Source organism: Cibotium barometz, chromosome 35 (genome assembly GCF_041138505.1).
Source record: "Cibotium barometz isolate CiBa-2024 chromosome 35, ASM4113850v1, whole genome shotgun sequence".
In the NCBI taxonomy this organism is placed as follows: domain Eukaryota; kingdom Viridiplantae; phylum Streptophyta; class Polypodiopsida; order Cyatheales; family Cibotiaceae; genus Cibotium; species Cibotium barometz.
Window position 1 is genome coordinate 31,725,324 of NC_141080.1, and position 13,381 is coordinate 31,738,704.

General features: G+C 45.4%; 1 protein-coding gene across 1 annotated transcript in view; it reads left to right on the forward strand.

The window, feature by feature from the left end:
• The window catches only part of LOC147618326 (phosphatidylserine decarboxylase proenzyme 2-like), an 89,616-nt gene that overhangs the window by 22,880 nt on the left and 53,355 nt on the right, over positions 1 to 13,381 (forward strand). The gene's annotated exons all lie outside the window — the stretch shown is intronic.

A 13,381-nucleotide genomic window follows, 5' to 3' on the forward strand; every position in this document is an offset into this window, starting at 1 on the left:
GAGATATATGTTGAATACAAAGCTTCACAAGATGGACGGATTTCCTTCATACGTTGTTTTCTATGATTTAATGTCGTGTTGTGTGTGGCTTGGGGAATGATTTGTGTGTGTGAATTTTGGCCCTGTATGAACATTGTCTAGATTTAAATGCATGTGAATTCTCAAAGGGACCATGGGGACGGCCGCATTCTGATTTGAGACACAGGGCACAGTGGAAGGTTTGGAATGCATTGCCACATTTGATCACTGAGGAGATGTGTGCCGCTCTGGATGTCCCTTTTTCTATGTAGGAGTTCAGTCATGCTCTTCATGCCTTACCTCATGGTAAGTGTCCAGGAGAGGATGGTCTTTCCCCTGTTTTTTTCATTACTTTTTGGGATGAGATCGGGGCTGAGATCACATCGGCTTTGCAGGAGATGTGGGACACACGTTCTATGCCTTCTCTCACTGAGGGGCTTATTTATCTTATTCCTAAGAGCGGGGATAAGACATTGATTGGCTAGTGGAGACCTATCACCTTACTTGGGACTGCCTATAAGATTCTTGCTAAGGCAGTGAGCATCAGATTGCAGCCAATTTTGCAAGATGTTATTCATGATACTCAGAATGGATTCTTACACGGCAGGAGCATCTTTGATAACATTTTCTCGTTTTTGGAGGCCGTCGAATGGGCTAAAGCGAGCAATCAGCCCTTAGCCATTCTGCTCTTGGATTTTGAGAAGGCCTATGATAGAGTGGATTGGGACTTCCTTGAGGGTACTCTTAGCCATATGGGCTTCTCTCAGAGATGGATCAAGGGAGTTTCATGCATGTATCGTGATGCCCACAGTAGAGTTCTTGCTTGCGGTGATAGAGGAGAGCGGTTTCAGATTTCTCGCTCAGCACGACATGGCTGCCCTTTAGCCCCATTATTATATATCATAGTTGTAGAGACCATGAGCACCTTTCTCTACTCCACTACTAGTATTTCGGGATTGAGGTTGCCTCTTCGTAGTCAAGAGGAATTGGTTGACTCTGAGTTAGCTGATGACACAAGCCTGTTTTTGGAGGCTTCACATATATGCTTATGTTCCTTCCGGGTAACACTAGAGGAGTTATGTTTGGCCGCAGGGGCACTCATTAATATTTGGGATGCACTGCGAGATATTTGGGATGCCAAGTTGGGATTGATATTTCTCCTGCACAGCAGTTTGCTCCGGTACTTATGAGTATCCGGAAGAAGCTCCTCCATTGGAGCTCTAGGAGATTAGATTTAGCCTCCAGAGCTTTGGTGGCTAATCAGGTTTTGCTTGCCTCAGCTTGGTTTATTGCCTCTTGTTGGTGCTTCTCTCGTGTGTGCATTGGCCAATTGCGGGGATTGATCCACAATTTTCTCAGGTCGGGTTTGGATGGCATGTCACCAGCCTGGACATTTCCCAGTATGAAAGGAGTCTGGTGGACTCTAGGATGTCTAAATATTTGGAAAGTACAAGCTTTGGGAATGGGAGATTATCCTAGAATACAAAGGACCACACTCCTAAAATTTAGGAGAGTTGCTATTTTTGGCCCGACTCCGATGGAAATTCTGTTCGCGTCATTACATCTGGAATTGAGCAGATACCAAGAGTTGGCAAAGTGCCTATGACAGAATGTCTACCAGTTGGGATATTTTTAGAGGTAAAGATTATGGAAGGATCCATCTCTTAGATTGGGACATGTGGCATGAAAGTGGACCAAAGTGAGACAAGTGGCCTGAAACTTGTTATAAAGTGGATCAAAGTGAGACAAGTGGCCTCACACTTGTCACTTCAGCTATTGTGTAGGCTTCTCTTGCCATTTTAGCTCATGGGAGGCCCAAATCTATAAATTGAAGTCCTCTCGCCTCATTAATAGAGGCTCTCTTGCTGCACACTAGCCTCTACCACTGTTACAGGTTGCCGTAATGATGGCTACTCTCTCTCTCTCTCTCTCGAAGGTTGCCCATGAAGAATACGGGCTGTTGGGGACTGTTTTGGAGGCTTCCATTGCGAAGAAATACTGAAGGCAAGGGTATTTAATCATTTATTATGATTTCTAGCCATTGTACTTGTTGTACCAACCTTTGTATCTGTTGTACCAGCCATGTACTGGTTGTACCAGTCCTTGTACTTGTTGTACTTGCTGTACCACCCATTGTACCAGTTGTACCAGCTTTTCTATTTGCTGTACTAGCCACTGTACCTACTGGACTAGTCACTATACATGCTGTACTAGCATTTGTACTTATTGTACTTGTTGCACCGGCCACCGTACCGGTTGTACCAACCACTGTACCTGCTGCACCGGCCACTATACCGGTTGTACAAGCCATTGTACCTGTTGTACCGGCTGAATGAAGAGTTGTACTTGCTGTACCAGCTCTATTGCATGAAGACCCGTGGTTTTTGGGGAAGAATCAGTACCCACACAGAGGTATATGGATTATGTTGTTGGCTCGGCATTTCTACAGCCTATGTTCCGGCTTGGTTGCCTCGTGTTGGGCTGTGTTATGGCATTTGTATATGGATAATCCGGCATCCTCCCGTGGGGAGAGTAAGGCCCTCAAAGCTTGTACATGATATTATTCTCCTTGGGTAATAAAATACTCCAAGGGGGGGAGTCGGCCCATTCCGGCCTCTATGTGGTGTCACGTGTGCAAGCTCCATTTTCAGCATTTGTGGATGTTTTATCGCTTTTATGTTTTATGCAAAGTGATGATGGATATGTGTTAAGGCTGTGGCTATGTTTAAATGTTTTAATATGCATTGATGGTATCAACAAGTGTGTCAAAGGCCCTAGTCTCTCGGGCACCGCCCACCGCCTGCGAGTTTCATTGGTATGAGAGCATAGGCTTTCTTGGAAGCGGAGGCTTCCTTCTATCAATAAGGAAGAGAAAAGATCTCAAGTGGGGACCACACTTACCATCATTGCTCTTAAGCATGGCCAGCTGCTTCATAGCTTATGAAGTAAGAGCATGAGCAGCAGACAGCTTATTGATCTAAGGATTTATGAATTTACAAAATTTATCTTGGAAGTATGGAGTTGGCTTTATGTGTACACGTTTGCACTCTTTCCATATGGATATTGTGGATTATATTATCAAGCTTACATGCAAGCTATATGGAGATATATCTCAAGATATCTTAAGGATATGGTGACGAGATATTTCTTTTGGCTTCATGACCAACCTGGCAAAGAAAAGCTAAGTATACTTTGAGTTTGCAAAGTTAGTGCTTTTGCTATGAAGTGTTTTTGATGTTCACTAACCCTTGTAAAGCTATGCAAGGAGAAAGGTGTTGTTGTTTGCCTTGAGATGGTTTCAAGGAAACATTGTTTATGGCTCCCTTTAATGGAATGAATTCTTTTCATGGCTCCCTTTATTGGGATGGATTATATCTATAAAGATTTCTTTCTTGCAGGAGATTTATATAGATATTGGGCTTTACAAACAATTTCTATGGACGAATCTGTCGGAGTTTATAGAGAAGAAATCTTTGGATATCTCATGGATATGATGCTTTTTATGGATAAAGTCCATCTCTACTCCAAGGTGTGTGGTTAGCACGGAGTATGTGGTAAGACAAGGATTATGGTATACAGGTCTATGGATTCGTGGACTTCTTTTCTAGGGATTTGGATCTATCCTCAGGTTTATGGATTATTCTTTATGGCTCCCTTTATTTGGGATGCATTGGACTTATGGAACTCATGGTTCACATACCTTGTGTAGTGTTCTCTTGTCCTATGTGCTCTCTTGAAGGTTGTTTCTACCATGTGTGGGTGGAACAATAGAGAGCAGATGGAAGGGAACATGGGTACTTCAAAGGGTAGTGTCGAGCACAACATGCCGTGTGTAGTGTTCTCTTGTCCTACGTGCTCTCTTGAAGATTGTTTCTACCATGTGTGGGTGGAACAATAGAGAGCAGATGGAAGGGAGCATGGGCACTGGCCACACAATGATCTGTCTTGCCACAGTAATCACATTCATTGCTTTTGTTCTTGGACTCCTTTGAATCTTGTTTACCCTTGCCTTTGCCTTCGTTTTCTTGTCCTACGTGCTCTCTTGAAGGTTGTTTCTACCATGTGTGGGTGGCACAAACTGTGGATGGAGTCATGCAATGGATGATGATAAGATGAGCCTGAGCATCCAATATGCTTCTCAAAGCAGGGGCCACCAAGTGAGGTGTGGAGATGATTATGCACACACCGGCTCCTTCTAGCAATAACCGAGTGTAGAAAGACCATGTATGATAGATGGTTGCTGTAAGCTTCATGTAGTCATTGACTTGGGGAGGATTGTAGGATGGTATATGGGTAGGGGTGGCAACAAGACCTGGATGAGAGAAACTTAGAGAAGAAAGATTGGGAAGAGGAACCACCTCGGGAGCGGGAATAGGGGATCCAGGCAATGAAGGTGCTGGAGTATCAACTGGAGAAGGAGCAGTAGATAAATCTCCTGAAGCCATGTCCTGTGACAAGAAACCTTCTCTGAAGCAAGAGGGCTGTAAAAAAACAGCAAATAGCCTCCTCTCAAGCTGTGCACAGCAAGAGGAGAGAGAAGAAAGGGAGGGAGAGTGGGAAAAGAGAAAGAGAAAGCAATTCTCTCAGGGACCCTGTCCTCAGCACCTAGAAGAGAGTTTCTCCAACAGCAAAAACACAGCAGTCCATCAGTATAGATGCAGAAAACGCAGCAAATTGATGAAGCCTCTACTCCAATCAGAAAAAAAATGCAGTAATTTCTTGCCTGTAGATCAGCGTTTGGCTCTGATACCATGAAAGAAAGAGCAAACATAGGTTGTAGGCCCAAACCACAAAGTGTAGAAGGCTGTGAAGAGTTGATTATTGCTGAAAATGAGCACAAGGGAAGCCCATAGGTGCTTTACAAGCATAAGAGACTGTTGCAACAGCCAATGACCTCCAACAGATACGTAGGAATGAGATGGAATATGAGAGGAAGGGTGTGCACCCTTATATCTCCCTCCTATGACCTGGTCGGCCAGATGTCATGTATATAAAAATGCTATAAAAAGCCTAAAAAATGGTAGAAAAATCCTAAGTAATATCTGCTAAATATGCCAATGCAGGGCCTCATAAAAATGACCAGTACAAGCGTGAAAAGGTACATGTAGACCCTCTGGAGATGATATATTCCAACATGGATAAGCCTTTGGCAAAAAGCAGGGCTCTCCTCAAGTATAAAAAGGCTTGAACCTCTCTTGTAGCACCATCATCAAGATCATTGAAGAGTAAAGCTCTCCATTACCCTCACTGTCAAAGCAAGACACTGATCATCGTTTCCAACATCTTCATCACCCAAGTGTGGGGATATTTCTCCGTCACCCTGTTTGGCCACGACACCCATCTGTGTGCTGCTGCCGATTTGGAGTTACTGCCTCTGTGCCGCCTAGCTGTATTGAACAGCCATCAGCCCTCAGCTCTGCCAGTGCCGACGCTTGCAGTTAGTGCTGCTAGCACCAACGCCAACCCCTGCCATTTGTTGCTGTGTGCCGCCTAGCGCTGCTGCCATCAGTTGCCAACCACCTTTCTCCAATGTAGCTGCTGTCCCCCGCTGCCAACGTTGCCTGTGTGACTGCAGCCAGCTCCGCCATCTGCTGCCAGTTGACTGCTTCCTATACTGCCTGCGCCTACTGCTTTAGCTAGTGCTGTTGGACTGTGCCTCTTGTAACGCAGCTTGCGCCACCTGTGCACACCTGGCTGCTGTGCAGCCGCCACCTAGCGGCTTGCGTAGACCTGGCTGCACCGCCACCTGGCTGTCATCACCTCCTGAACTGCTGCTTCTGTCACGAGAAGCTGTTTACATGCAGCTAGCTTGCGCTAGTTACAGCCACTTGTTGCCGCCATACAGTTGCCACCGGTTTGCCCTTTGGACAACGCCGTCTATCATAGCCGCTGACTGTCATTTGCTTGGCCACCACCATCCCCTTCTGGCCAACATCGTCTACTTGTGCGGCCTTCTTGTGGGTTGTCTCTATTCCAGTTTGGGCAACAGAATCTACAGTTGGTCAACATGTACCTCATCTTCTACACACATCTCCTGTGTACCTTGTGTACAAGCTTGGAGTTACTAGACTTGGATTTGGACTTGGAACTATACTTGGATTTGGATAGTGGATCTGGACTTGGATTTGGATATTGGATCTGGTACTAGCCCGGTGAGAGATTCTTGTGGGTCATCCCCATGGTGTGCCCGGCATCAGAAATCTCGTGCCTCGACGATGACTCCGACTTTGGATTCTACATTGGCATATTTGTTTGCTTTGTATTCATTGGTTGTATTGATCCTGGCTTGCGAGCCCGTGGATTGTTCTTAAATAAATTCCTAAAAGGGAGCGGGGCCTGTTCCTCGCTCAGTGTGTATTGTGCAAAGTTCCCTGAACCCTTCTCTCTCTCTCTCTCTCTCTCTCTCTCTCTCTCTCTCTATCTTCTCTCTCTATATTTATATCCCTTGAATACGTGGTTGAATTTGTCATGGCACGCCCCGATGGGCTTATAGCTCACATACGTGATAAGCATTGCATTAAATGCTGTTGTACCTAGTCGTGAGCAGCAGACAGCCCCTACGGCAAACCGACTGGTATATTACGGACAATATATAAGCAATGGGCTGCCTGGAGCATAAATCATCTCATATCTCTGCAAGTGCTGAAGTCCAAGGGCTAGAGTAAGCCGAGAAGGGGCCAAGCAAGGTGATAAGTGTAGATCAAGGGACTAACTTCAGTCTTGGCTATTTACAGCCATAAATCTGTCATTCTACTCATTCAATAAAGCAAACACACCATACGTGGTGGGGTTCCTTCAGAGGGTATACTGTGTATTTGTGGATGGTTTATTTGCGGTTAGGGAAAAACTTGACCACTCCCACTATGGTGAATTCCGATGATGAGAGAGAACACCACATCCTCGAAGAGACTGTCACTTCTACAGTGATGGCATCATGAAGCAATGTTCCTAGATGCAGGCAATGTTACATAATTTTATTCTTCTCATCAAGCAACAGGGAGATCAATTGCTTGAGCAAAAAGCCACGATCGAGGCCCTGGAGAAGTGGTTACCTCCTCCAGATTCTTTTCCACCCATTCCTCCTTCCTCCCCCCCGCCAGTTCTCACCTAGGTTGCTGCCTCGACTAACTCCATTGCGGAGTTAATGCAGTAGGCCCGTGCTTTACATGAATTGCGGGTACGGGAGTTTGAGCTTGGACGATGGCAGCAGCTCGCGCTGTTGTGCAGGAGGAACAAAGACGATAGGTGGAACACGAGCGTTTCCCTAAATTTAGGGCTTGTGTTAGGTATTCCTGCAACTATTTCAAGCATAAGTCTAGGATTTTTGCACAGAGCCTAGGTCTAGATAGATAGCTGGGCGTTGAGAATTGCCTTTTTCCCCTAGAGAGGCAAATCTGGTTATTCATTTCAAGATTCACGCATGGGAAGAGGTCTCACCAAGGCTTGGCCCATGAAACAATTGGTGCTTTGGGAGCAGACTATCAAAGAACAAATCCATTGGGTGCAAGAAGATGTTGGGGTAAAGGCGTTATGCCCACCCTTATAGTGTGTACAAGCCCATAAGTTATAGTACATAGTACACTTAGTACTTTTAATGTACTAAGTGCACTATGTGTACTAGTGCAATATACATGTGTGATAGGGGAGTCACACACTCATGCTTTTCATGAGTTGACTTATCCCCACAACTCTCTCTCTCTCTCTCCCTTGCTTCTCTGTGTATGTCTCCCATGAATGAACTCTAACCCTAATTGCTGTTTTCTCCCCATCAACTGGTATCAGAGCAAGGTCTTCCCTCCCTCTTCCCTCTTCCTGCCTCTGTGTGAGCTGCTGGTCGTTTTTCTTCTGTGTGAGCCTATCGCCTCTCTATTTTTTTTTAGAAATTCCATTCGTAAAAGAAGAAAACGATAACAAGATTGCATGCGCAAGAGTCAAGGTACGTGGTGGTGGCCCTTAACGGCGGCGCTTTAGAGGCTGGTGGCGCACTGGAGGAGCGCCTTGCGTCGCTGTCAAGCAGGAAGCGGGGCAGGTTGAGCAGAGAGTTCACACGGGCTGCCCAGCACGTGGGCTGCCCCAACACACGGGCTGCCCAGCACGTGGGCTGCCCCAACAAGACGGGCTGCCCAGCACGTGGGCTGCCCCCAGGCCACGTGTTAGCACACTCCTTTGATCACCTGCTCGTTCAAGGCGCAGTTATCAGCAGCCCGTCCTTTGCCTTTGGAAGAGACTCCTCGTGGTGCAAGTGGGCAGCAGCAGTCTGTTGTAGTTGCTGAAACGGAGCCCTGTGGAGCATACAACCAGCAACCAGCAACGAGTCAGCAAGAAGAGCCCCCCCCTTTCACCTGCAAGTATCAGAAATCAACACACAAGTCAGGATCAATCAAAATCGACTCCTGCAAACCTCAAATTCAGCCCGAAAATCAGAAAATCAAAGGTATTTTGCTTCAATTTTGGGAATTTCTCATCAATTCAATTAATTGAGCAGGTACAGGTGCATAATTGCTCAGTTTTTGAGCAAAATTGGCAAAATTGGGTGACATTGGTCACATCCCACGTCAATTGGCAGGAAATCGGTGACATTGGTCACATTTGCAGTCAATTGGCAGTAAATTGGGCATTGAAATTTGGGGCTTTTAATGTATTTGTGCAATTAAGCATTCATACATGCTGTATGATGTGAGAAATCGCACATTCGGGCAAAATTGCAGCAAATTGCAGTGCAAATCAAGGGGCTTTTGTGCCGATTGGATTGATTTGCATGCAGGCAATCGCATTTGATGCTGTGGATAATGTGTTGATGTCTTACAAGCACTCAATGTGCCTGTAAAACAAGGGGCTTTTGTGTACTGGATGTATATGTGGCCAGGGGGAAGTGTTATGAAGACTCTGGATGCCTTCATGTGTGTCAATGTACCATGTATGATCAGTAATTGATCTAAAATCAAGGGGCTTTTTCAAGTTTTCATGCTTGTTAAGCTTGGCAAAGCAGCAGTGAAGACTCTTACGCCTTGAACCCTCCGAAATCCACTTGCAATCAAGGGGCTTTTGCCCAAATTCTGTCCGGGACAGTTGTATGCAGTGGTGGGGACAATCAAGGCTTGAAATTCACTCACTTGGACAGCCAGGAGAGCATTAATTGCTACTGTACCTGTTGGTACAGATTTGGTACAGATTTGTACAACTTTTGGCATGGCTGTACAGTGATTTGAATGTGATTAGGGTTCATTTTCAGCTGCTGTACCTGCCGGTACAGATTTGGTACTTCATTGGCAAGCATTCGGTACTGCTGTACAGTGTTTTGGAAGGGCAACAGAGCACTTTTATGGTGCTGTCATAAACCTGCAAGCAACCAGATTTTGGTGATTTCATCACATAAAGTGGGAGAAAAGTTGCATTCTTGCTTCCGCAGTGGGAGATAAAGCTTGGGAGAACATTTGTGAGCACTTTGTGTGCTTTGGGTGCAGTGTTTGCACATCTTGGGTGCAGTGTTTGCACATTTGCAGGGAGTCAGGCATTAAAGGTTGCATATTGTTATGGCAACCACAGGTGAGAGCTCTTCATTGCTTCACATCAAGAAGCTTGAAGGCTCGCATAATTATGATATTTGGCAAACCCAGTGCTACAATGTGTTGCTCCAGAAAAAGCAGCACAAGCCTATTAAAGAAAGGGGTGTAATGCCCGCTTCTCTTACTGCTGAAGAGTGGGAAGATATGGATGAGCTGGCAAGATCTACTATCATGTTGTCTGTGTCAGACTCATTACTTTTCAGCATTCGTGAAGAGAAGACAGCTTGGGGAATGTGGCAGAGATTGCAGGACTTGTATGCCCAACAAAGTGCCTCAAGCAAAGTGTATTGGTTGAAGAAACTCATAGGTCTTCAGATGAAGGAAGGGGCATCTATGACAGCCCATCTAAATGAGTTTAATGGTATTGTCAGCCAGGTCATCAATCAAAAGTTGGCAATGGACGATGAGTTCAAAGCCACTCTTTTGTTATGCACTTTGCCAGAGAGTTGGGACACATTCAGGACAGCCACTAGCAATTCGCATGCTATGCTGTCATATGCAGATGTTGAGGGTGCTCTTCTTCAAGAAGAGATGAACAGGAAAAACAACTCTGTTGGAAAGTCCAATGCAATGAATGCACGTGGGAGATCCCAGCAAAGGGGAAAAAGCCAAGAAAGGGGAAGGAGCAAGTCTCGCTCCAAAAAGGATTTGGAATGCCATTATTGTGGCAAGAAGGGACACATCAAAAAACAATGCTACAAATGGAAAAATGATCAAAAAGAAAAGGGAAAAGGCAAAGACAAAGAGAAGGATGAAGCCAAAGATGTAAAGCCAAAGGGCAAAAGTGGAGTTAAGATTGAAGAAATCAATGTGTCACATGCAGGTGGCAGTGAGGATGAGGTCCTCTTTACGTCTTCACTTGATGCCCATTCACTTCTTACAGGTGGTCATGGTATGCACTCATGGATCATTGATTCAGGTGCCTCCTTTCATGTCACAGGTTGCAGAGACTTGTTTGTCAGGTACACTGCTGGCAATGAAGGAGTGGTTTATTTGGGTGATAACCGTGCATGCAAAATTCTTGGCAGAGGTGATGTGAGGCTTGTATTTTCAGATGGCTCACAGCTTATGCTCCATGATGTCAGGCATGTGCCTGAGATCAAGAAGAATCTGCTTTCTACTGGACAGCTTGATGATGCTGATTATGTTACCACATTTGGTCGTGGAAAGTGGAAGATTAGTAAGGGCTCACTGGTTGTTGCCAGAGGCTCTAAGGTGGACACTCTTTACTTTATGCATGCAGGTGTTTGTCACCATGCTAATGTAAATGCAACCGAGCTGCCGGAAATTTCTATGTGGCATAGCCGGTTGGGACACATGAGTGTCAAGGGAATGGAGCAATTGTCTCGTTTGGGTTACTTGCCTTCTCTAAAGTTTTCAAGTTTTCAATTTTGTGAGCATTGTATATATGGTAGGCAACTACAGTGCCCCCACAAGAAAGCTCTTGGACAGAAAGATGCTCAGTTAGAGCTTGTGCATACAGATGTATGTGAGATGCCTCAGCTTTCTTTGGGAGGGGCAAAATATTTTGTGTCTTTTATAGATGATGCCACACGCAAGGTGTGGGTTTATCCTCTTCGTTTGAAGAGTGATACATTCTCAGTGTTTGAGAAGTTTGTTGCTCTTGTTGAGAATCAAACTGGCAAAACACTGAAGGCTTTGCGTTCCGACAACGGTGGAGAGTATATGTCCAAACAGTTTCAGGACTTTTGTGATGCTAAAGGCATCAAGAGGGAGCTTTCTACTCCTTATGATCCTCCACAAAACGGGACAGCAGAAAGGATGAACAGGACCATACAGGAGAAGGTCCGTTCTATGTTGTCACATGCTGCATTACCTCATGGTTTTTGGGCTGAAGCTGTTATGACAGCCGTTCACCTTATAAATAGGTCACCTAACACGAGGCTTGGTGGGAAAGTGCCAGAAGAAGTATGGACAGGGAAGCCTCCGTCATACAAGCACTTGAGAGTGTTTGGTTGCGTTGCGTACGTGCACATACGCAGGGAAATGCGCACCAAACTTGATCCTAAGTCTCATAAATGCATATTCCTAGGATATGGTGACAGAGGTGAAATGGGGTATAGACTTTGGGATCCCATGAATAGAAAGATCATACGCAGCAATGATGTCATTTTTGATGAAACATGCATGTATAAGGAGCCTGCAAGGCAACAGGAGCCTGGCAGAGTCATCTTTGATGATGATGGACATCATGGACAACAACAAAGGGCTGTAAATCAGCCATTACAGCAGGGAAACCAGCCCTTAAATGGTGCTGAAAATGGTCCAAATGGAGAGCCAGAGATGGCAGAAGATATCCCTATGGATATACCACAGTTAGAGGAGATACCGGGCATGATTTTTCAGCCTTATGGCATGGAACAGGAGCCACCAATGGGTGATATGCAGGCTGGACAGCAACCTGCAAATGATGGTCATTGGGTACGGAGGTCCACAAGACCCTCCAGAGTCCCTGACAGGTTTGTTCCAGTGGTTGACTACTTGATGCTTACTGACTGTGGGGAGCCCTCATGTTATAAAGAGGCTTTACAGAGGGCAGACAAAGCTCTATGGGAGCGTGCCATGAAGTCAGAGATGGATTCTCTGCATAAAAATGGAACTTGGAAGTTGGTGCATTTGCCTGCAGGCAAGAAGGTTTTGCCATGCAAGTGGGTTTACAGGCTCAAAGTTGCACCAGATGCAAAGCCAAGATACAAAGCCAGGTTAGTGGCTAAGGGCTTCAAGCAGGAATATGGTGTGGACTTTGATGAGATCTTCTCTCCAGTGGTCAAAATGACCACACTTAGAGCTGTGTTGGCTTTGGTTGCGCATGATGATCTGGACTTGATTCAAATGGATGTGAAGACTGCTTTTCTTCACGGTGATCTCCATGAGGAGATATATATGCAGCAACCAGAGGGTTATGCAGTAAGTGGAAAGGAGAAGCTTGTATGCAAGCTGAAAAAAGAGTCTTTATGGGCTCAAACAGGCACCAAGGGAATGGTATCACAAATTTGATACATTCATGAAATCCCAGAAATTCAGGAGAAGTGACATAGATAACTGCTTGTACACCAAGAAAGCTTTGGATGGCAGTCTATTGATTCTCATTTTGTATGTTGATGATATGTTGATTGCTGGGAAATCTCGTAAAGAGATGGATGCCTTGAAGCAGAGGCTGCATCAAACCTTTGATATGAAGGATTTGGGTGATGCAAATCACATTTTGGGTATGCGGATACTTCGGGACAGAAATCAGCATGTGTTGTATTTGTCTCAGAAGGAATACATTGGCAAAGTCTTGCAGAGGTTCAATATGGACGGGGGAAAGAAAGCTAGTACTCCTTTGCCTCCATATGTGAAACTCAGTGCTATGGACAGCCCACAGTCAGATAGAGACAGGGTTGATATGGCCAAGATTCCGTATGCTTCAGCTTGTGGCAGTCTCATGTATGCCATGGTTGCTACTAGGCCGGACATTGCATTTGCAGTGGGAGTGGTTTCTAGATACATGGCCAACCCTGGCAAGAAGCATTGGGAAGCAGTGAAAGGTGTCATGAGATACCTGAAGGGCACACAGGATTTGTGCATTTGCTTTGGCAAACAGGATGCATTAGTGCATGGTTACACGGATTCGGATTATGCCGGTCATCCAGATAACCGGAAGTCTACTACCGGTTATGTATTTACATTCACAGGAGGTGCTGTGTCATGGATATCCAGGATGCAGAAGTGCACAGCCTTATCTACTACAGAGGCCGAGTATATTGCAGCCACAGAGGCTTGCAAGGAGGCAT